General features: G+C 38.5%; 1 protein-coding gene, 1 long non-coding RNA gene and 1 pseudogene across 2 annotated transcripts in view; 2 read left to right on the plus strand and 1 right to left on the minus strand.

The window, feature by feature from the left end:
* STK3 (serine/threonine kinase 3) overlaps positions 1-21,443 on the plus strand; it is a 287,866-nt gene that overhangs the window by 3,905 nt on the left and 262,518 nt on the right. The window lies entirely within an intron of this gene.
* LOC147571964 (uncharacterized) lies at positions 1,460-5,196 on the plus strand. The gene is made up of 2 exons (XR_015246485.1): positions 1,460-2,469; positions 2,708-5,196. It is a non-coding gene; the product is annotated as an uncharacterized LOC147571964 (long non-coding RNA).
* LOC112859298 (uncharacterized) lies at positions 20,539-21,193 on the minus strand (annotated as a pseudogene).

Genomic DNA, 21,443 nt, shown 5'->3' on the forward strand with positions numbered 1-21,443 from the left:
GATAGATAGGAAAGGAAATGATCAGAACATGGGCTCTTCACCAAGTAGAACGTTCATAAAAGGGGAGGTCGGCCTCTATGAAAGACAGGTGGTGGGTAGCATGAAAACTCTGGTTGCTTGAGGATAGGTAGTCATATATACCACCTATATAGTTGTTAAAGAGCGGACAGAATTAATTGCTGGAGAGATATACTGTATCAGACAGGCCTTGTTCCTCAGTTAGATGATAGAATTAATAGTTATTTAAAACGTAAAATGCATTGGTTAAGGTATATTTGGAGGAAAAGTTGGTGTGGGACAGTGAAAACACTGGAAGGCTAATAATAAGAGAGTAAGCTACTGAAATTTACTTTCAAGACGGATAAGGAGAGTTCTTTGATTTAAGCTATGGTTGGATTCTTTGGCAGTTTTTTTCTTTTTTTTTTTTTTTTTTTAATAGTGTGTAAAGGTAGTTGGGGGAAGTAAAGTTGAAGACTCAAGGTAAAATATTAGGGTTATACAGTGCATTCAATGAAAAGTGAAGGTAAGGAAACCATTATTTCATAAGGGAAAGTGTTGCTATGAATAAATGGAATATCAGTCAGAAGATAACTTAGTAGGGAATGAAAAAGTGAAAGTAAAAGATGGTGGAGCACCTGGGTGGCTCAGTGAGTTGAGCGTCTGACTTTAGCACAGGTCATGATCTCGTGGGTTCGTGAGTTCAAGCCCCACGTGGGCTAGCTGCCGTCAGCGTGGAGCCCGCTTCGGATCCTCTGTCCCCTTCTCTTTGTCCCTCCCTGCTTGTGCTTTCTCAAATATAAATGAACATTAAAAAAAAAAAAAAGGATGATGATACAGGAGGGTAAAGTATAAGGTATTCATAGATTCCTCAGCATGAGAAGCCAATATCAATCAGCCTGTAGCATCAGTAGCCCGGACCTTAGGCCAGAAATTGGGAATGCAGATAAACAGACAGCAGGAACTATCAACTCTTGGAATTGAATTGTGTGGGACAAAGCAACAAATCAGTTAAGTAGATACTAGGGTATGACAAAAATCATGAAGACATTGCAAAGACAAGAGTTATGGGCTTCATTTTATGTCTGTATTACTGATTCATGCGCCCTTGGAATGTTACAAAGTAAAATTCTTCTGTGCTTATTATAGTAGAGATTGGGAGCTAGAGTTCTCTTTGAGAAGATGACCTCTAAGAAGAAAAAAAACAAAGGCCAATAGCCTGAAGTAGGCCCTGCGGGGAGCTCCCAACTTTAGAGGCAAGCTAGGGGAGGAGGTTCTGAGTAGTTCAGAGGGAAAGAAAAGAAACAAACAGGAGCATCTTTTTAATGACAGGGTCCCTAAGCGTATCTGTCCTCCCTTTGGCTTTTCTCCGTTAATTGGGGATGGCACCAACTCCTCTGTAATTGACTTAAGTCCTGTAGATGGGACCAGTCAATTGGCTCTTCCTTCCTAAAGAGGGAACAGTAACATCTGGAGCTGGTCCTGGTGAGCAAACTTCAGTTGCACCATAAGACAGGAGATAAACTCAGTCTTTGGCCAACCTGAGGCAAAGATTAATTTATCCTTTGTTCTTTAAGGGGCTGAGAGATAGCATATATTAGAACCAAAGAATTAGAAATGTAAAGAAAAAGGTAAACATATATTAAACATAGCTGGGTTGAAATTTGTTTTTCTTAAGTCATCTAAATGCTCATTCTAGAAGTGTGTATCAGTAGAGGTTTAATAACAAAAGGCTTAGGGGTACCTGAGTGGCTCAGTCGGTTAAGCATCCGACTCTTGGTTTCGGCTCAGGTTCTCATGGTTTGGGAGTTTGAACCCTACATCCGCTCTGTGCTGACAGTGCAGAGCCTGCTTGGAATTCTCTCTTTCTCTCTCTCTGCCCCTCCCCAGCTCACGTGCTATGTCTCTTTCTCTCTCAAAATAAATACATTAATTTAAAAAAATCATAAAAGGTTTAAATTGAGTACTTCTAGATTCTGGATTGTAGAAGTGGGGGGAAGTGCTTTGAATTTAATTTTTTTGGTTTCAAAGAAGTCTGTGTCCAACTAAAGGTACCCATCACTTCAGGCCATCATATATTAGTGGCTCTCAAAAAATTAAAAAAAATAATTGATGGGGAAACCCAGGACAGGCCCACATACATATCAAATTGAAACAGAAGTTTCATACAACGTACTATGTAGGATGTTTTTGGTATTTTTCTACTTTCTGTTCTGTTTCATTGAAAAACTGCTGGTCATGGTCCACCAAATTATTTTCATGACCTTCTAATGGGTTGTGATCTGCAGTTTGAAAAAACATTGCTGGCGTATGTTGTAGTGACAGTCAAGAAACTTATCTCATTTTAGACTCCATCCTCATACTTAAAAGCTCTATGATGGCATTGCCAGAGGAATCCAGACTGGGGTAACTACCTATATACACAATAGAGATATTCTTTAAGAATCTAAAAAGGATTGGGGCGCCTGGGTGGTGCAGTCGGTTAAGCGTCCGACTTCAGCCAGGTCACGATCTCGCGGTCCGTGAGTTCGAGCCCCGCGTCAGGCTCTGGGCTGATGGCTCAGAGCCTGGAGCCTGTTTCCGATTCTGTGTCTCCCTCTCTCTCTGCCCCTCCCCCGTTCGTGCTCTGTCTCTCTCTGTCCCAAAAATAAATAAACGTTGAAAAAAAATTAAAAAAAAAAAATCTAAAAAGGATAGTGGTGATAGGGAGAAAGGAAGCTGTAATTTAAAAGTCACAGTATTTTGAACATTTTATATACGTCCCAATTGAAGTATGGGAAAATGGAAAACGGTGGTCTATGATGTCTGACAGTTCACAAAAGAATATGTAATACATAAAGGTTGCTATCAGGCAAAGGCTCATTTGCCTCCTGGTGTAGAATGACCCCGTGCAAAGCTATAATTATGATTGCCTCAATTTCTGACTTCCTACTAGTTCTCCCCTTCCTAAATAACAAAGGTCTTTAGTTTTTCTGCGAAGGAAAAATTTATACTATCTCATAGAAACTTTCTTTTTTATTTGATCCAAGTTTCTTTTTTGTTGAGATCTTATTTGAATTGCCTCATATTTTAGGATTATTCTAATTTCAATTCTTAGCTCTTCAATTCTTAGAATCTTAGAACAGATTCTATATTTGAAATGTCTCATTACAACTGGTTTTTCCACAGAATCTAAAGTTGAATAGATACAAATAAGTAAGTAAATAGACATGTATAAACATTAAAAATAAGTTCATTGTTTGCATGCCACGAATAATAAGGTACAGATTACCTTGAACTTCTTAAAAGTATCTTAAAGGACATAACTTACAAAATGACTTCATAGCAAAGTGAGAATTGCAGAAAACAGTTAATATTGCTGATAATATAGGTAGAGATGTGATAGTATAGTGGGTTCTGAATTAGTTTATAAATTTTACATGATACCAGACACCTTAGTAAAGAGGTCAAATAGAGTAACATTTTCAGATAGTTGCGGATATCTTGATATAAATATTAGTATCTTGGTATACACACACACACACTCTCACACTTAGAAAATGGGAAATTGTTGAGCATATGTGATTCCAAAGATGAGATAGTTTCTATATTCAGAATACAGAATGTTACTACTGTCTGTCCAGATCATTTTTCATTTTCAGGATTTTTGATTTTGTGAGACCATTGGACCTAGAGTCCTGTAGTTGGAGAATGCAAGTTAAAATTATTTTTGTAATTTAGGTAGACCTTTTACATATTTGAGGAAAGCATAAGTTAAAGGTAATACACATTTAATTTCCCTGACTCTTTCTCTCTGGAGCTAGGTGATCTCTCCTGAGTCTGCTGAGTTGCCCCATTCTCCTATTTCTTTCTAAAAACTGGCTTTCTTTACTCGTTGATCATTGCTCATGACAGAAATTGGCTGTCAGCCTTGAGTTCATTCAATTGCTCATTTATTCATATATTAGTAATTATTAATTAACTGCCTTTCAAATGCTACATATTGGGTGCATTGTTAAATGTAGCAGTTGAAATCTTTGACCTCATAGAAGAACATACACTCCAGTTGGAGCTTGAGCTGTGAAGGAGAGAAATAGCTCGTATTGATAGAGAAGAATGGTGGAACCTGTTTTATAGGATGGTTGGACAGGGCTTCTCTGAAAAGGTAATACTAAAGCTGTGACATGGGGTTGTGACAAGTTATCCTCGTGAGTAGCTGGAAAGAGTATTCCAGGCAGAGGGAAAGCTGTGAGAAGGCCTGGAGGTGGCAAAGAGTTTAGTGTGCGGGAGGAATTGAAATGAGGCCACTGTGGCTGGATTGTAAAATGGGAGAAAGTGGTTGGAGATGAGGTCAGAGAAATGGGCAGAGAGTCAATGATGCAGGCCATGGAAAGGAATTTGGATGTAAAAGTGCAGTGGGCTGTCATTAAAGGGTTTTAAGCAGAATTTTAAGCAGTTTATGCTTTTACAAGCAATCATTCTGGTTGGTTTGGGTAGAATAGATTGTAGAGGGTTAAGAATAAAAGCAGGGAAACAAGTTAGGAATCTATTGGAATAGTTCATGGTTAGGTGGTGGAGTCAGTGGAGATGGAGAGAAGTGTGGATAGGTTTAAATTATATTTTGGAGTTGGAAATGAAGGACTTACTGATAGACTAGATGTGGGGATTGAGAAGAGATTGTCAATTCTGGCCCTTAGGTTTTGTGTTTGAGCAACTTGGGAGTGGAGAAGACCTGGAGAGGAACAGGTTTGGGTACCTTATAGTCTATTTCTTAGAATTTCCAACTCCCAGAAAAGTGAATGTGTTGGGCTTGAAATGTGGTATTAGGTGGTTCCCTTAGGAGAGGAAGTGGATTGGGAGGAAATAATGGACACTAACTTCTTTTTTAACCTCTTTTTTCACTGTACGAATCTAGAGAATGGGGAATATACCAAACCTTTGTTAGGTGTTTGCAACATTCAGGTGTCCTGGTGACCTGCTATTAAAAAATGTTTTTACTAGGGGCACCTGGGTGGCTCAGTCGGTTGGGCGTCCGACTTCAGCTTGGGTCATGATCTCACGGTCTGTGAGTTCGAGCCCCGCGTCGGGCTCTGTGCTGGCAGCTTAGAGCCTGGAGCCTGCTTCAGATTCTGTGTCTCCCTCTCTCTCTGCCCCTCCCCTGCTCATGCTCTGTCTCTCTCTGTCTCAGAAATAAATAAAAACATCAAAAAAATTTTAAAAAATGTTTTTACTGCAAAAAAAAAAAGCATCAGTGAAAAACTGATGTTTGGCTTAAGGCAGACACCTTTGTAATCACCAGTCAGGTTAAGAAAAAGAACTTTGCCACACTCCCTTCCTAGTGTTCCATCCCAGTCATAGCTGCCTTTCCCCATAAGTAACCCGTATCCTGACTTTTATAGTAGTAACTTAAATGTGCATTGCTAGACACTCTAGGGTTAGTCTTGCCAATTAAAAAAATAGTTTTTATAGGAGTTGTTACTTTTATTATTTTTAATGTTTATTTATTTTTGAGGGAGCACAAGTGGGAGAAGGGGAGAGAGAGAGGAGGACATAGGATCCAAAGCAGGCTCTGCACTGACGGCAGTGAGCCTGATGGGCTCGAACTCATGAACCGTGAGATCATGACCTGAGCCAAAGTCAGACCTTCAACTGACTGAGCCACCCAGGTGCCCCAGGAGTTGTCATTTTTAATCTTTACATTAGTTTCTCTATCCCTTTTCTTTTCTTTTTCCTGTTGAAGAACTCAAGCTGTTTATAGTTTTTCACAGCCTGGATTTTGCTGACAGCTTACACAAGGTGCAATTCTAGATATTCTTTTGCCCTCCATATTTTCTGCAAATGGGTAACTGGATCCAGAGACTGACGGGCTCAGTTTTGATCCCATAGGAATTGTTATAGGTGGTGTTCGGCAAGACTGTATTAGTCACTTCATGTCTAGTTGCGTCTCTTTTTTCTGATATTAGCAGCTGTTGATGGTTAGTGCTTATTTCTGTTAATTCATTGGATGTTGCAAAATGGTGAATTTCTAAATACATCATTTTGTTTTCATTTATTAGTTGGAATGTTTTTATAGAGAATCACCTCCCTCATCTTTTGTTTGATTACCCAGTGGTACACTTTATAAAATAAAACAGGATAAATGCTGGATTCTTCCCCTTTATTTACACATTTTCAAGAGAATGAATTAGTTCCCTATTTTTCTCCAAAGGGAAGCAATTCTTTTTTTTTTTTAAGTGCCATTATGAGCTAATGGATTTAAGCATATTTGATGGATTTTATTTTTTAAAGTTTATTCATTTATTTTTTAGAGAGAGCACACGTGGGAGGGACAGAGAGAGACAGGAAGAGAGAGAATCCCAAGCAGGCTCTACACCGTCAGTGCAGAGCCCGATGTGGGGCTCGAACTCACAAACCATGACATCATGACCTGAGCTGAAACCAAGAGTTGGACACTTAACCAACTGAGCCACCAGGCGCCCCATATTTGATGGATTTTAATCCATTGCAGTTACTGTTGCTGAAATTCAAAGTGTCCCCCCGTCTTTCGTCAGTGGAAGTCCCTTCAGGGACAACGTGACCTGTAGCTTCCTCGTTGTCTGCAGTGATAAGATATTCAGGGCTCATTATGTCCATTTCCTGTCCTGGATCCGGAATCGACCATTTGTCCAAGAAGCACTACTTTCTTTTAGTGAGAAATGGTATTTTAGGACATTAACCCTGGCACTAGTGTGGTTAGTGCCACTTTAATTTTAAATAGTGTTTTTTTCACAAATGGGAGAACTGACTCATTCTTTCCCACTGTGGGATACTGTGTCAAAAAATCTGATAGCACTGGAAGTTTTGAGCTTCTTCCTCTGGATAATCTCTACCATACCTTTATTTTTCTAAGTTTTAAGCCAGCAATTGGGCGTGTGTAGACAAATTCTATGGTAGAGACTATTTTGAGTGGACTTTTACCTTCATGTTCTCCCTTCTCTTACTTTGGTTACCCTTTGACCCACTATTATCCTAATATCCAGCCTTACTTCTTTCTCACCTCCTGAGGGTTTTAGGTGACCTAGTTTCTTCTTTTCTTAAACAAAAAAGATAAGAAAATAAAAGAATCCAAGACAAAAACCACCACTAGTGATAAGATTAGATTTCAGGCCTTATTTTTTAAGGTAGACCTTTTAGCTTGCTTTGTCTTGCATACATAAAAGTATATCTGTCTGTGCACAAACAAAATTCAAGGGCACCTTTTGAGGCTGCTGTATAAATCCAATTCTAACTGACTACAGTATGATGAATTGCAAAATGAAGTATATCCAGATATTAAATGCCATATGTTATTCCTTTTTAGTTTTGATATTAGCCCCTTTAGTTAAGTTTTATTGTGCTTTTGATTAGATAATACAGGATATTTGTCTCAGTGATGTGGTGGGTAATTTACATTTGATGCTGTGTCACATAACTTTAGAAAGAGTTAGTTTTGGTGTAATCACTTACTGTAATAAAAGACATTAGGTTGGATCTATAAGTTGATATGTTGGACCTATAAGTTGATCTATTGTCTTGCAGTTAAACAGCAACCAGTAATTATTTTCCAATGATTATCCATTCAAACATTTTTAGTAATCAGTGAAATTTGGATCATAGATATTTGGATCATAGAGAAATGATTGCCATGAAAAAATTTATATTTATGTAATTTCTAAGAATTATAAGAAATAAATGTCAAATTAAATGATGGAATGGCATAAAATTCCAGTGGAAATTAAAAATGTATGGGGGCGCCTGGGTGGCGCAGTCGGTTAAGCGTCCGACTTCAGCCAGGTCACGATCTCGCGGTCCGCGAGTTCGAGCCCCGCGTCGGGCTCTGGGCTGACGGCTCAGAGCCTGGAGCCTGCTTCCGATTCTGTGTCTCCCTCTCTCTCTGCCCCTCCCCCGTTCATGTTCTGTCTCTCTCTGTCTCAAAAATAAATAAAACGTTAAAAAAAAAAAATTAAAAAAAAAAAAAATGTATGTACTAATTAACTCTTGAGAAGAAAGTGTTTTGATGATTTTCTTTCCCTGCAGATGGAATTTTTCTTCCATGAACTAGATTCTTATTGTATACTTCCAAGGCTTTTTGTTTTTGTTTTTCTAATAGAAGAGAATTCAGGTACTAGGCTAATGATAAGACAGTGGGATTCCCCTCTCTGCCTTTTATATAGACTCTCAGCACTTGATTAGATAGCTTTAATTAATATTCATAAATCCTTGTGATTTCAAAGAGCCTGTCAATATAGTGATATGGTTATAATTTTAACTATAGTTAGCATCATTGTGAAGTATGGTGTACCACGTAATGGGTTTTTCAAATAAATGAAGTAAACCACTTTAAGCAATATATTTTAAGTATTTTACAAACACTTTTATATAACCAGTTTTGACTGAAATCATACCAAAATGAAGGCACTTGGCTCAGTCTTCTGAAACTTCAAGAAAGCAGATCATCTTCTTGCTTTTCTTGTTCATAAAAAGTCATAGAGGCAGTTCATAGAACCGTTCATAATTTTAGTTCATAGAAACAGTCAAGTGTGCTCTTTTGGTGTGTTTGAAGCTTTGTTGCTGTATGTAACTGGTTTTCCCCTAAACTTAGTCTTGTCTTTTACTGTTATCTGTCATTCTCATTACTATATCCTTCTTTAAACTGCTACTTATCTCAGAAATAATGACCTGACCTGACAGCTGCTCTCCCTTTCCGAAAGTAAAATACATGCATGTTGTGTCCGTTTTTGCTTATTAGAGGTCTTTTTCTCTTCTGGGTTCATAGTACATCTTGAAATTATCTTTTGACCAAGAGGAGGAACATTATATGCAGTGAAGGGGAGAAAAAATTATTCCAAACTTCCCTAAGTTCTTAAGTTTTAATATGAAAATATCCAAATTTTTCATCCAAAAGGGAACAGGTTATTACCTTAAGCCCACAGAATTCAGCTAAAAAATATTTCCGTCATTTTAGAACATTACTTAGATTTTGGTAACTCATGATATTATTACAAAAGTGCATTGGAATTTCAGAGGGTATTTATACTCATGCAAATACTGTAGCATTACACTTAGACTTGTTTATTTTTAATTTCTATGGGCAAAGTATTTAGGCTGTTTATCTTATAATCAAAATTTTTTTCTATTAGATATCCTTGGGATTTTAAAATTTTATTTTTCTTTCTTTTTTTTTTTTAATTTTTTTTTTTTAACGTTTATTTATTTTTGAGACAGAGAGAGACAGAGCATGAAGGGGGGAGGGTCAGAGAGAGGGAGACACAGAATCTGAAACAGGCTCCAGGCTCTGAGCTGTCAGCACAGAGCCTGACACGGGGCTCGAACTCACAGACTGCGAGATCATGACCTGAGCCGAAGTCGGATGCTTAACCGACTGAGCCACCCAGGCGCCCCTATTTTTATTTCTAAAAAAACAAAACCAAACAGGTAAAAATAACCCCAATTTAGAAAAGCAAAAATTACTGAAGCACCTGGGTGGCTCAGTCAGTTAGGTGTCCCACTTCAGCTCAGGTCATGATCTCTCGGTTTGTGAGTTTGAGCCCTGTGTCTGGCCCTGTGCTGACAGCTCAGGCCTGGAGCCTCCTTCAGATTCTGTTTCTCCCTCTCTCTCTGCCCCTTCCTTGCTCGTGCCCTGTCTCTGTCTGTCTCTCTCTTGAAAATAAATGAACATTTGGGGCGCCTGGGTGGCGCAGTCGGTTAAGCGTCTGACTTCAGCCAGGTCACGATCTCGTGGTCCGTGAGTTCGAGCCCCGCGTCGGGCTCTGGGCTGATGGCTCAGAGCCTGGAGCCTGTTTCCGATTCTGTGTCTCCCTCTCTCTCTGCCCCTCCCCCGTTCATGCTCTGTCTCTCTCTCTGTCCCAAAAATAAATAAACGTTGAAAAAAAAAATTAAAAAAAAAAAAAAAGAAAATAAATGAACATTAAAAAAAAAAAAGCAAAAATTGTTTTCATAAAGGATCATAATCCTTTTAATTTGTTTACAAAGAACCACAGAGAAATACTGAGAAATGGCTTCATATGTACTGTTACTGTGTAATCAAACTGTGCTGAGAAATCAAGCAAGATAGTGTCCATCTGCACAAATAGCAGAACTGAGCCACTGTCTTCACAGTTCTCGTCTCTATTTATGAAAGTCTGTAAACATTAAACAGAAAGCAGAGTACACAACTCACTGAATGATACACGTTAATACCGTCATAGTTTAAACTTTCCTTGAAATTACACTTTTATTAATGTAGGTATACCTTTAATGTATTTATGTTAATTTCAGTTAATTTTTTAAAATTTTAGTTAATTCCAGTATTCTAGGGATGGGAGTGAGGAGTTGTCAGTGTATGAGGACTAAATCCTTATATATTACCTTCAGAATTTGAAGTGCAGGAAATAAATAGGGACAAAATCTATGAATAAATCCAGGTTTAAAGTGTAGGTAGTGTCTTTGGCACAAATCATAGAAGATTTTTCTGTATAGCAGGTACATGGATTGCCCTTGGCAAGTTTCATATGGAAGTTCCTCTTTTATTCTTAATCAATTAAAGATTCTCTTCCCTTTTTTTAGTTCTCAAATTTAGGTATGGTTATTGAGTATTTAAAAATCTTTATAAGGACCTGGGTTAAAGTTAGGAGATTTACAGTTGTGCATATTTCTTAGATTATTTTTAGTTTTTATTTTAACAGGACATGAATATGTCAGAACATTTTCAGATGTGCTGTTTTGTGTTGTCTGCCTTTTGTGGCTTTGGTTTTTGTTTTTTTTTTTAAACTTATTGTTAATAAAGTAATATGCATTACTGTGTCTTTAAAGCTAGGGAGTGTATTGCAGCATTTCTTCCAGTAGGTTTGTTACAAGAAATTAAAAGGAATCCTATCGCTTTCCAGTTGAGGGTAAGTGAAACGTTCTTAGAAAATAAAAATGAAAGACTCTGAAGGGTGAAAGAAGGGGAAAAAAATCTCAGCTTCTTTTCCTTTAAAGCTCTTTGCCAGGAAATTACAATTTCGGAGTATTTTTGGGCGAAGAGCCCAACCTGAGAGGAAATGGTATGATAGAGCTGAAAAATAAGACTTTAATTTTGAAAAGTCTTCTATCCATTGTAGAGCTGTTTTCTTAGGTGGATTTCATCTCATTCTAGTGCCATTCTAATTAAGTAAACCCTCATAAATTTTAAGCAAATACTATATGAGATCATCAAATCACATCTATTTCACTATTAAAACAGTGGTACTCACGGCAAAAGCCAGAGCTTTAGAGTCACATAGACCTTGGTTCTCGTCTTAGTTCTGCCACTTACTCAGTGCGGTGGCGGGCAAGTTAGTTAACTTTTCTAGGTCTCCGTATACTCACTTGTAAAATGGAGGTGGTAATAGTACCTTTTCTGTGGGTTTTGTGAAGATTAAATGATTAATAATTGTAAAGCATTTATCTCTTAAGCCATTTTCTAAAGTGTATCAAAAATGTATCTATCACTATCAACATCTTTTGAAGAAACACATAGCTTTCCAAAGGGATAAAAGGACAACTTTAACTTGGATACATATGTTCTAGTTGAGCTAAAAAAAAAATCAGTTGTGTTACTTTCGAGCTATCTAAGTATTTACAAGATGTCTGGCCTTTAAAAAGCAAAAGAGAGCAGAAAAAAAAAGATCCTTGAATTTATTAGTTTGAGGTAAAATGTACTTCCTGGGCTTGAAGTAAAAAAGATTTTTGATTTTGTAGATTCAAGACAGAGTCGTTGTGTAACCTAGAAAATATTATTTAAGGCTGATGTTGAGACTCTGATATTGCTTGATAATGGAATGTTGAAGGACTAAAGGATGAAAACCTTTCATGTGTGCTAAAGATGTTTTACTTTTATAACAGCAGTCAAGATGAAACTGTTAGGGCTGAAGCAGATAACTTAATTTTATTCTTTAAGCTTATTTATTTTGAGAGAGAACACAAGTGGGGAAGGGGCAGAGAGAGAGAATCCCAAGCACGCTCCACACTGCCAGCAAAGAGCCCAACTGAGGGCTCAAACCCATGAGATCGTGACCTGAGCCGAAGTCAGATGCTCAACTGAGCCATCCAGGTGCCCTGAGAACTTAATTTTAAATGAGATACCACATGTAAGATGCAGCATGGTGCTTAGCATATCGCAATAACAGTATGACTGTTAATAAAAGTTATGACTTATTAAATAGCTACTGTCATTAGTAATAAAGCTACCAGTAGTGTGATCACTAAAATATAGGGAAATTTGCCATAAAAGAAAAACGCATTGAAAACTACAGAGCTGAAATGAGGTAGAAGGTCCTTTAAGAGGAAGGAATCTCTGTTCTTGGAGAGTTGAAAGTTCTTTTCTTCTGCTGGATTTGCGCTCTGACCAGATCCTCCTCTCCATGATTAGTTTCCCAGGAGATCTAGAAGGCATATTCTAATTATTCTTGACTAGATCTAGCAATCTGGAAAGTCTTCCTTTTTGTCTCTTTTTAAAGGTCTTTGTCCAGGAGTGCCTGGATGACTCAGTCAGTTGAGCATCTGACTCTTGATTTCAGTTCAGGTCATGATCTCATGGTTGTGAGATCGAGCTTCACATCGGGCTCTGTGCTGGGCCTGGAGCCTGTTTGGGATTGTTGGTCTCCTTCTTCTCTGCCCCTCCCCCCACTCAGGAAAAAAAAAAAAGGTCTTTGGCCAAAACAAACATTCCAAGTAAAAAGTGGAGAAAGGACTTGAGCGGACATTTTTCCAAAGATATACAAATGGATGATAAACCTGTGAAAAAAACCTCAACATCACTAATTAGGGAAATGCAAATCAAAACTACAATGAAATAACTTCAGACTGTTTAGGATGACTATTTTATATGTATATAAATTTCCAGATTTATACATACAATATATATACACATACATGTATGTACACGTATATGTATATATATCCATATCCGGAATATAGTGTTGTCTCAGCTTCTTTTCATTTAAAGCCAGAAAATAAACGTTGTCTAGGATGTGTAGCAATTGGACTCCTTGTACATTGGCATGTAAAATAGTACAGTCACTGTGGAAAACAGTATGATGGTTTCTTAAAAAATTAAACATACAATTACCATATGATTCAGCAATTCCACTTCTAGGTAGGTATCCAAAAGAATTGAAGGCAGGGACTCAGAGATACCTGTACACCAGAGTTTATTTTCGGCGTTATTCACGATAGCTAATAGGTAGAAGCAGCCCAAATGTCCAGTAATAGATGAGTGGATAAGCAAAACGTGGTATATACGTTCTGGTATATTTTCAACCTTAAAAGGAATGAAATCATAATACATGCTGCATACAACATGGGTGAATCTTAAAAACATGACGAGTGAGAGAAGCCAGACACAGGACATGTGCCATACGATTCCACTTACATATGAGGTACTTAGAGTAGTCAAATTCATAGAGACAGGAAGTAATATGGTGGTTGCTAGGGACTAGAGGAGGGGAATATGGGAAGTTGTTGAATGGATGAAGAGTTTTAGTTTGGGATAATGAAAAGTCCCGGCGATGGATAGTGGTGATGGTTGCACAACAGTGTGAATGTACTCATTGCCACCTAATTGTACACTTAAAAATAGTTAAAATCGTAAATTTTATGTTACATATATTTTACCACAACTAAAAAACAAGACAAAACAAAAAACCTTTGGCTAATCATAAGCAGCTGGCTGTGCCTTCTCTCTTCTGAAGTTTGTTTAAGTCTCTTCAAAGCCAAAGAGACGTCCTTAGCAGAAGTTACCACCTGTGTGCAAACTTGTAAACTGCTGCTGCAAAGCTGGAAGCAGAGAAAAGAAAGGAAGAGGATTAAATATAGTCGTTTTCTTTTTCCCCCCCTGCTTTGAGCCTTTTATGATGGGCCTGTTTCTTGCATGAAGTGAGTTTAGTGTTAAAAGACTTTTCAGAAAAAGCTGTAACTTCTGACTGGCTTCCAAGCCTCAGTGTCCTAAATTTACACTTTTTCTGTCCTACCCTCATATTTTCACATAATTTTATGCAGATGATTTCATCTACTTTGTAGATAAGGTTGGGATTCTGTGACTGGCAGGAAGAACCACCTTATGTATTTTCATCTTAATTTCATTTGATTACTGTTCTTACATAATTTTTGCTCCTGTTACAGAAGGGCAGTTTCTTCTCTTCCCCTCTTTCATCTAACCTTCGAACATGTCCCTTCTTATACTTTTATAACTTTACTCTTATAATCATGTTTTTGCTCCCCAGTTCTAGAATCTTTAAAATCTCTATTTGTAAGGCTTCATTCACTTGAAACATGCTTAGGCCTTGTCTATCTAATAAAACTTCTTTAAGGTTACAGGTTTTCAGACATTGCTTGGTTAGATCGGAAACCACTTTTTTTTTCCCCCTGTTCTTATCCCTCTCATATCTCTGTTTCTTTTTTTTTTTTTTTTTTTAATTTTTTTTTCAACGTTTTTATTTATTTTTGGGACAGAGAGAGACAGAGCATGAACGGGGGAGGGGCAGAGAGAGGGGGAGACACAGAATCGGAAACAGGCTCCAGGCTCCGAGCCACCAGCCCAGAGCCCGACGCGGGGCTCGAACTCACGGACCACGAGATCATGACCTGGCTGAAGTCGGACGCTTAACCGACTGCGCCACCCAGGCGCCCCTATCTCTGTTTCTTAAAGCTTTCTCTTTCTCCAACTTTTGCTTTTCCTGTTGCTTCTTTTTCTCTGTTTTATGTGTTCTTCTTTCAAGTTCATAATTGACATAGACCTTGCATTTTCTGTTTTCTATCTTCCTCCTCTTTTTTTTTTTAAGTAGTTATTTCCTTGGTGAGTTTATCCACTCTTGTGGCTTCAACTTTGATCAAAATGATCCACAAATACACACTTTTGAGACTCAGACTTTTGTGCTCAGTCTTATTCAGTCTTTTCAGTCTATTACATAACATTGGACTACTCTGCTGTCTCCTGAAAAGCAGTATGTATAAAACAAAGTCCTGTCTTCTGTCTAACCTCTGTTGATTAGTGATGTGACTCTTTTGCCACTTTGCATTTGGTGTGTGTGTCTTCCTTCTGCTTGGTTTCCTACATTAGTTACTTTGTTACTTAGGTCCTTTAAGACCACAAGGAAGAGGGGCGCCTGGGTGGCGCAGTCGGTTAAGCGTCCGACTTCAGCCAGGTCACGATCTCACCGTCTGTGAGTTCGAGCCCCGCGTCGGGCTCTGGGCTGATGGCTCAGAGCCTGGAGCCTGTTTCTGATTCTGTGTCTCCCTCTCTCTCTGCCCCTCCCCCGTTCATGCTCTGTCTCTCTCTGTCCCAAAAATAAATAAACGTTGAAAAAAAAAAAATTTAAAAAAAAAGACCACAAGGAAGAGAGATACACAGATTATCTTCAGTAATAGAATTTTATTGCAAACATACTCAGGAAATGTGCACGGTGTAGCATGGGAAGCTGCCTAGTCAGCTGCTTGTTCCATGTGATCTTCAGTATCTCTAATACCGGCTTGTGGAATAGGCTCTATTAATAAAGGGAATAGCAGCTTAGAGTCACTTGGAAGAATGAAATGAGTTCCTGTGACCTTTGTCATCTTTGTTCATGTAACATTTACACTTTCTGTAATCAAAGGTTTAATCGGGCCATCTTGCAACCATGAAATTTGGAACGTCCCTAATGGCCTGAATTTCAGCCCTTGTATGGTTGCTTTGGCTTCTGGATCAACTTCTAGATATATGTACTTTTTTTTTTTTTTAAGTTTATTTATTTTGAGAGAGAGAGTGAGAGTGAGTGAGCCCACAGAAGCAGCAGAGGGGCAGAGAGAGAGAGAGAGAGGATGAGAGAGAGAGAATCCCAAGCGGGCTTCACACTGACAGTGCTTACTGACAGCTCACCAACGTGAGACTTGAACTCCCGAACCACGAGATGGTGACCTGAGCAGAAATCAAGAGTCAGTTGCTTAACTGACTGAGCCACCCAGGCTCAGTATGTACTTTTTATTGCTGGGATAGTAAAGCTGATTTACTATATGTGCTGCTGAAGTGAGCACATAGTAAAGCTGATTTGATTTGAAGTAGCATGTGTTGAACCATAACAATTGATACAGGAACATAGGTTTTTCTCTATAAGCATGCTGTGTGAGTGACAGGCATTTTGAAGTTCCATAAGGTTTATAATAGCAAATTTTGGGTTTATTTATTTATTTATTTATTTATTTTTATTAAAACAAATTTTTTTTAATGCTTCTTGAGTTTTGAGAGAGAGACACAGAGGGTGAACAGGGGAGGGGCAGAGAGAGAGGGAGATACAGAATCCAAAGCAGGCTTCAGGCTCTGAGCTGACAGCACAGAGCCCAACACAGGGCTCCAACTCCCAAACTGTGAGATCATGACCTGAGCCAAAGTGGTTGCTTAACCAGCTGAGTCACTCAGGCACTCCTGCTCATTTATTTATTGAACCAAAGTTTATTAAACAGTAGTATGTGAGATTCTGTTTTAAGGACTTACTGGAGATACGAAGCTAGATGAGACATGATCCCTATCTTCATGGAGTTCCCATTTTAGCTCTTTAGTAATAAGCTCATACAATAAATAAATAGTAAAGGGAATAATGACTCAGTGTACTAAGTGCTCTGGGACCATAGTTAACAGTGGGATTACTTCTCTGTGTTTCGGTGGGTAGGGATGGTGGTAGAGGAGTTTGCTATCTCTGCAAACTTCCCAGAGAAGACTCTTGAGTATATCTTTAACAAAGTGGTTAACTGACAGGCAGAGAAAAGGGGTAAGATCATGGAAGAGAGAATGGACATAGGAAGGGTATGACCTTTATATCTTGCATCATGTACAAATAACTATACAGTATCTGCTTTTTATAGTACAGCGATTATATGATTTAAAAAAAAAATGTGTGATGTGCAAATTCAGGACCCTTAAGGAATAGTCAGTCCACTGTGGCTTCAGTGTAGGTTATGGAAATTAGAGGATTGAGAGGATCAGTTAGATCCTCTTTTTTTACCTTGTTTGTAATGAGAAATGATTCTCCTTTCAGAATTTCCCTTGAATTTGTTCTTTCCTGTCATTTCCACTGTTAACTTTTAAGCCCAGATCCTTGTCACCACACTTCTGGATTGCAAAAAACAGAACCATCCCTTAGTTTTAAAGCTTTTTTAGTTCTTTTCTCCATTATGGAATTTGGCTTGTAGGACATTTAGAAGAATGGGAAGAAATCTCTGGAAGAAGACTATGTTGTTTATCTTACACAATTAGCAGTATTCCACCATTGCCATAATCACCATAATGTACTTCAGAATTTCATCTCTTTGGCTCTTCTGTACCAACTTTCCTAAACCGTAATTTAAATTGCTATTTACCTAGATCATCTATCATCTCATATAATATGATATGGTGATTTGGAATCTAAGAAGCACAAAACAAGCTAAAAGTTTATCTGTTTAATCTCTTGAGTGCGTAGTATATAGCATTGGGAGAAACAAACTGCTAAATCCTTTCTAGCAGATCATAGTTTAGTGGCTGTAATAGTGCATCTTAGAGTAGAAATGATGAGTTGATTTGAAGGTGAGAAATTCCTGGGAACACTTACAAAAGAATATCCCCTTTAAAAAATGAGATTGAGGGGCGCCTGGGTGGCGCAGTCGGTTAAGCGTCCGACTTCAGCCAGGTCACGATCTCGCGGTCCGTGAGTTCGAGCCCTGCGTCAGGCTCTGGGCTGATGGCTCAGAGCCTGGAGCCTGTTTCTGATTCTGTGTCTCCCTCTCTCTCTGCCCCTCCCCCATTCATGTTCTGTCTCTCTCTGTCCCAAAAAATAAATAAACGTTGAAAAAAAAATTAAAAAAAAAATGAGATTGATATATGGTACTTGATGTAGTAATAGATGGAAATTAACGAGCATGCTTTGGTATTTGCTAGCTTCCTAATGGCGAGAGGCTCTGTGCTGTATCTTGGACAGACATTGGTCTGATTTTGTTTTGCTGTTTATTAACCTAGTAACTGGGGAGGTTACTTAACACCTAGTTTTCTTACTTATAAACTGAGAATATTTTAATAACTACCGTAGAGATTGTTACAGAGATTAAATGAGAAAATGCTTGTTAAGCACTCAGCACAGGGCCAATAAAAACCCTAATAAATGTTAACTACCTTTATTATTCTCTTTCATTTAGCTCTTATGTATCTGTCTTTCATACTATCTTAGGAGCTCTGAGTTGTCAAAGGCTTTATCTTAATTTTCTTTGTATTATCCCAGCATGTAGTTTATTGTCTACAAATTCAGTAAGTGTATATTAAATGAATATAAATGGATGGATTTTTTAAATCTAGTTTTATCTGTTTTTTGTACCCAGGTTGAAGATTCATTTTAGAACATTTAGTTCTTGTAAAGACTGTATTTCCTAAGCAGTTGCAAAATTCACTCACAAGAATAAGACTGATTAACAGATACTGTTTTTAGTAGTTTTTATTGTCTATGTCAGTTTATTAATTCAGCCTATAGAAGAGACCTTTCTTTTCAGTGTATAAAATGACTTTATGCAATGCATTTCATGAAACAGTGAGTCATGTGGAAAAATTTTAATTTTTTTACAAGATACAATTTTTTAAGGTTTCTCCCAATTACGTATAAAAAAAAAATGAATGTTTATTTTAGAAACCTTATGAAACAAAAGCATAGAGGAGAGCCACTTCCCAAAATCAAACCTTGTTGCTTGGAATCCTAAAATATTTACATGCAAATATTTGAATTCCTATTATGTCCTAGGCAGATTTTAGTGCTGGGGACATAGCCATGAACAGAACAGAGTCTGCTAGTAGTTTGGTGCCAGTATGTGTGTGTGTCTGCACATATGCAGGCACATCTGCATTTATTATTTTTTTTAATTTTTTTTAATGTTTATTTATTTTTGAGACAGAGAGAGAGAGAGCATGAACGGGGGAGGGTCAGAGAGAGAGGGAGACACAGAATCCAAAACAGGCTCCAGGCTCTGAGTGGTCAGCACAGAGCCTGACGCGGAGCTCGAACTCACGGACTGCGAGATCATGACCTGAGCCGAAGTCGGCTGCTTAACCGACTGAGCCACCCAGTCGCCCCAAGGTACATCTGCATTTAAAAGAAAACCTGAAAATGATTTAATTATGTGCGCATTAGGTTGTGTTCTGCTCTTTTTTCTTTTAGCAATATTGCTCACTTGTTTCATGTCAGTGAGTTTTCTACAGCGTGATTTTTAGTGGCTACTTGATAATCTCATGAAGAGATATTCCATACTTAATTAATATAGGTTGAGACATTTAATTTACTTCTAAATTTTGGCATAATTTACAACAAATACACACTTTTTGTTTCCATTTATCTAAGATCAGTCGCAGTTGATTTACTTCTTACCATTTCCTCTTGAAACATAGTTTTGTACAGAAGAGAGAGTAAACCTCTGTGTTCCCGTCACTCAGTTTGAACATTTTTTAACATCTGGCCAATCTTGCATAATTTATATTTCCGTACACACACCCTACCCTTTAATAATTTGAAATAATCTCAGGTATCATATCATAGCATTCTTAACTATTTCACTATGCATCTCTAAAAGATAAGAATATTAAACAATATATCACCATAATACCATTATCTGAGGTATAATTTTAATTGTACCGTATTCTTGAAATGATAAAATATTGAGGGGAATTTGTAGAAAACTGAGACTAGTCTATCTAGAATGATTCCCCCACCTTCCCATTGAAGGTGTAGAAAACTTTGTATTGGGATCTTGGAAAAAATATTAACAGAAATTCTTACATTGAACAGGAAACACAAAAGTGAGATAAATAAGCTTATGGATGGGGTCAAGGTTGAAATGGGCATATAAATACTCGGTTACTAGAGAAATTGGTTATAGCTAAAAAAAAAAGAGGAATTCTAATGTTTGAAAACACTGTGAGAGAAGACTCTTTTTCTTCATGGTATTAGCAATGTCAGTATAATAGATGATGTTTTCTCCTGCTTTATGAGATGGAAAGTCCAGTGGCAGGAAAGCCAGATTATATTAGCCACTTACTTGCTTTTTGTTTTTTTAAACTAAAACACTTGACAATTTTATTTTCACATGTCATAATACAAATGAAAATTGCTTTTTTTTTTTTTTTGGTCCCTCTGCTCCCCTATAAAAACTATTCTCTCTTTGATAGGAAGGGGGAGCAAGCCTTCCCTGTCATGCTGCTGGAAAACACCCAGAATCACAGCACTATGATCTCTTGGTGAAGTAGAACAAGTAATATAAGATGCGTATAAAGAGGTTCCTGTCTCGGGGCGCCTGGGTGGCTCAGTCGGTTAAGCATCCGACTTCGGCTCAGGTCATGATCTCGCGGTCCGTGCGGTCTGTGAGTTCGAGCCCCGCGTTGGGCTCTGTGCTGACAGCTCAGAGCCTGGAGCCTGTTTTGGATTCTGTGTCTCCCTCTCTCTCTGACCCTCCCCCATTCATGCTCTGTCTCTCTCTGTCTCAAAAATAAATAAACGTTAAAAAAAAAATTAAAAAAAAAAAAAAAGAGGTTCCTGTCTCTCCTTACCTGTCTGGTTGAGTCATTCCTGGCTGAGTGGGCACCATGATGGGACGGTGGGAAGTCATCACTGGGGGCCCAGGCGTCACTGGCATGTGGCCTCTGGTGCGCCACCTCATTCCAGGAGGTCCCACTGGCATTGTCCCAGGAGGAAGAGGGCCCATCATTGGCATCATGGAAGGGCCCCCATGTGGGGTGAGGAGGGCCCAGGAGACTGTGGGATCATTGCCCCTGCAGGAGGAGGAACAGAGAATGGAGTAGGAGCTATCCTCTCTTGTTGAAATACATGGTTGTTTTCTCGATCAGGTTCTGAACCTGCTCTTCTATCCATTCCTGATGGTAGTCTCTCACATTCTCTTTGTGTTTCCTACTGTTGCGGTGCGTCTTTTTCTCAGAGGGAGATTTGTGGGTGAGGTATGTGTTGCAGCGGTCACAATAAAACTTAGATCTGTTACTTTGCAGCCTGGTGGCCGCTCCGTCCCACACCACCTGGAAAGGACTGCCACTTACTTGTTTTAAAAAGACAATTCTGGGATATGTCTGCTTAAGTATGCAATAAACCCTATCTATCACGTTCCATGAGAGAAATATCTTGTGGGTGATTTGTTCTTCACAGAATTCCCCAGCACCTGGGAGGGCGTATGTTCTAAAGACACTCATTAAGAATTTTTTTGGATATCTGATTAAATACATGCAATTATAATGAAATTCTGAGGTGTTAAAAACCATATGTCGGGGCGCCTGGGTGGCGCAGTCGGTTGAGCATCCGACTTCAGCCAGGTCACGATCTCGCGGTCCGTGAGTTCGAGCCCCGCGTCAGGCTCTGGGCTGATGGCTCAGAGCCTGGAGCCTGTTTCCGATTCTGTGTGTCTCCCTCTCTCTCTGCCCCTCCCCCGTTCATGCTCTGTCT

The sequence above is a fragment of the Puma concolor genome, chromosome F2 (assembly GCF_028749965.1).
Source record: "Puma concolor isolate L17-30 chromosome F2, mPumCon1.1.hap2, whole genome shotgun sequence".
NCBI classification, from domain to species: Eukaryota; Metazoa; Chordata; class Mammalia; order Carnivora; family Felidae; genus Puma; species Puma concolor.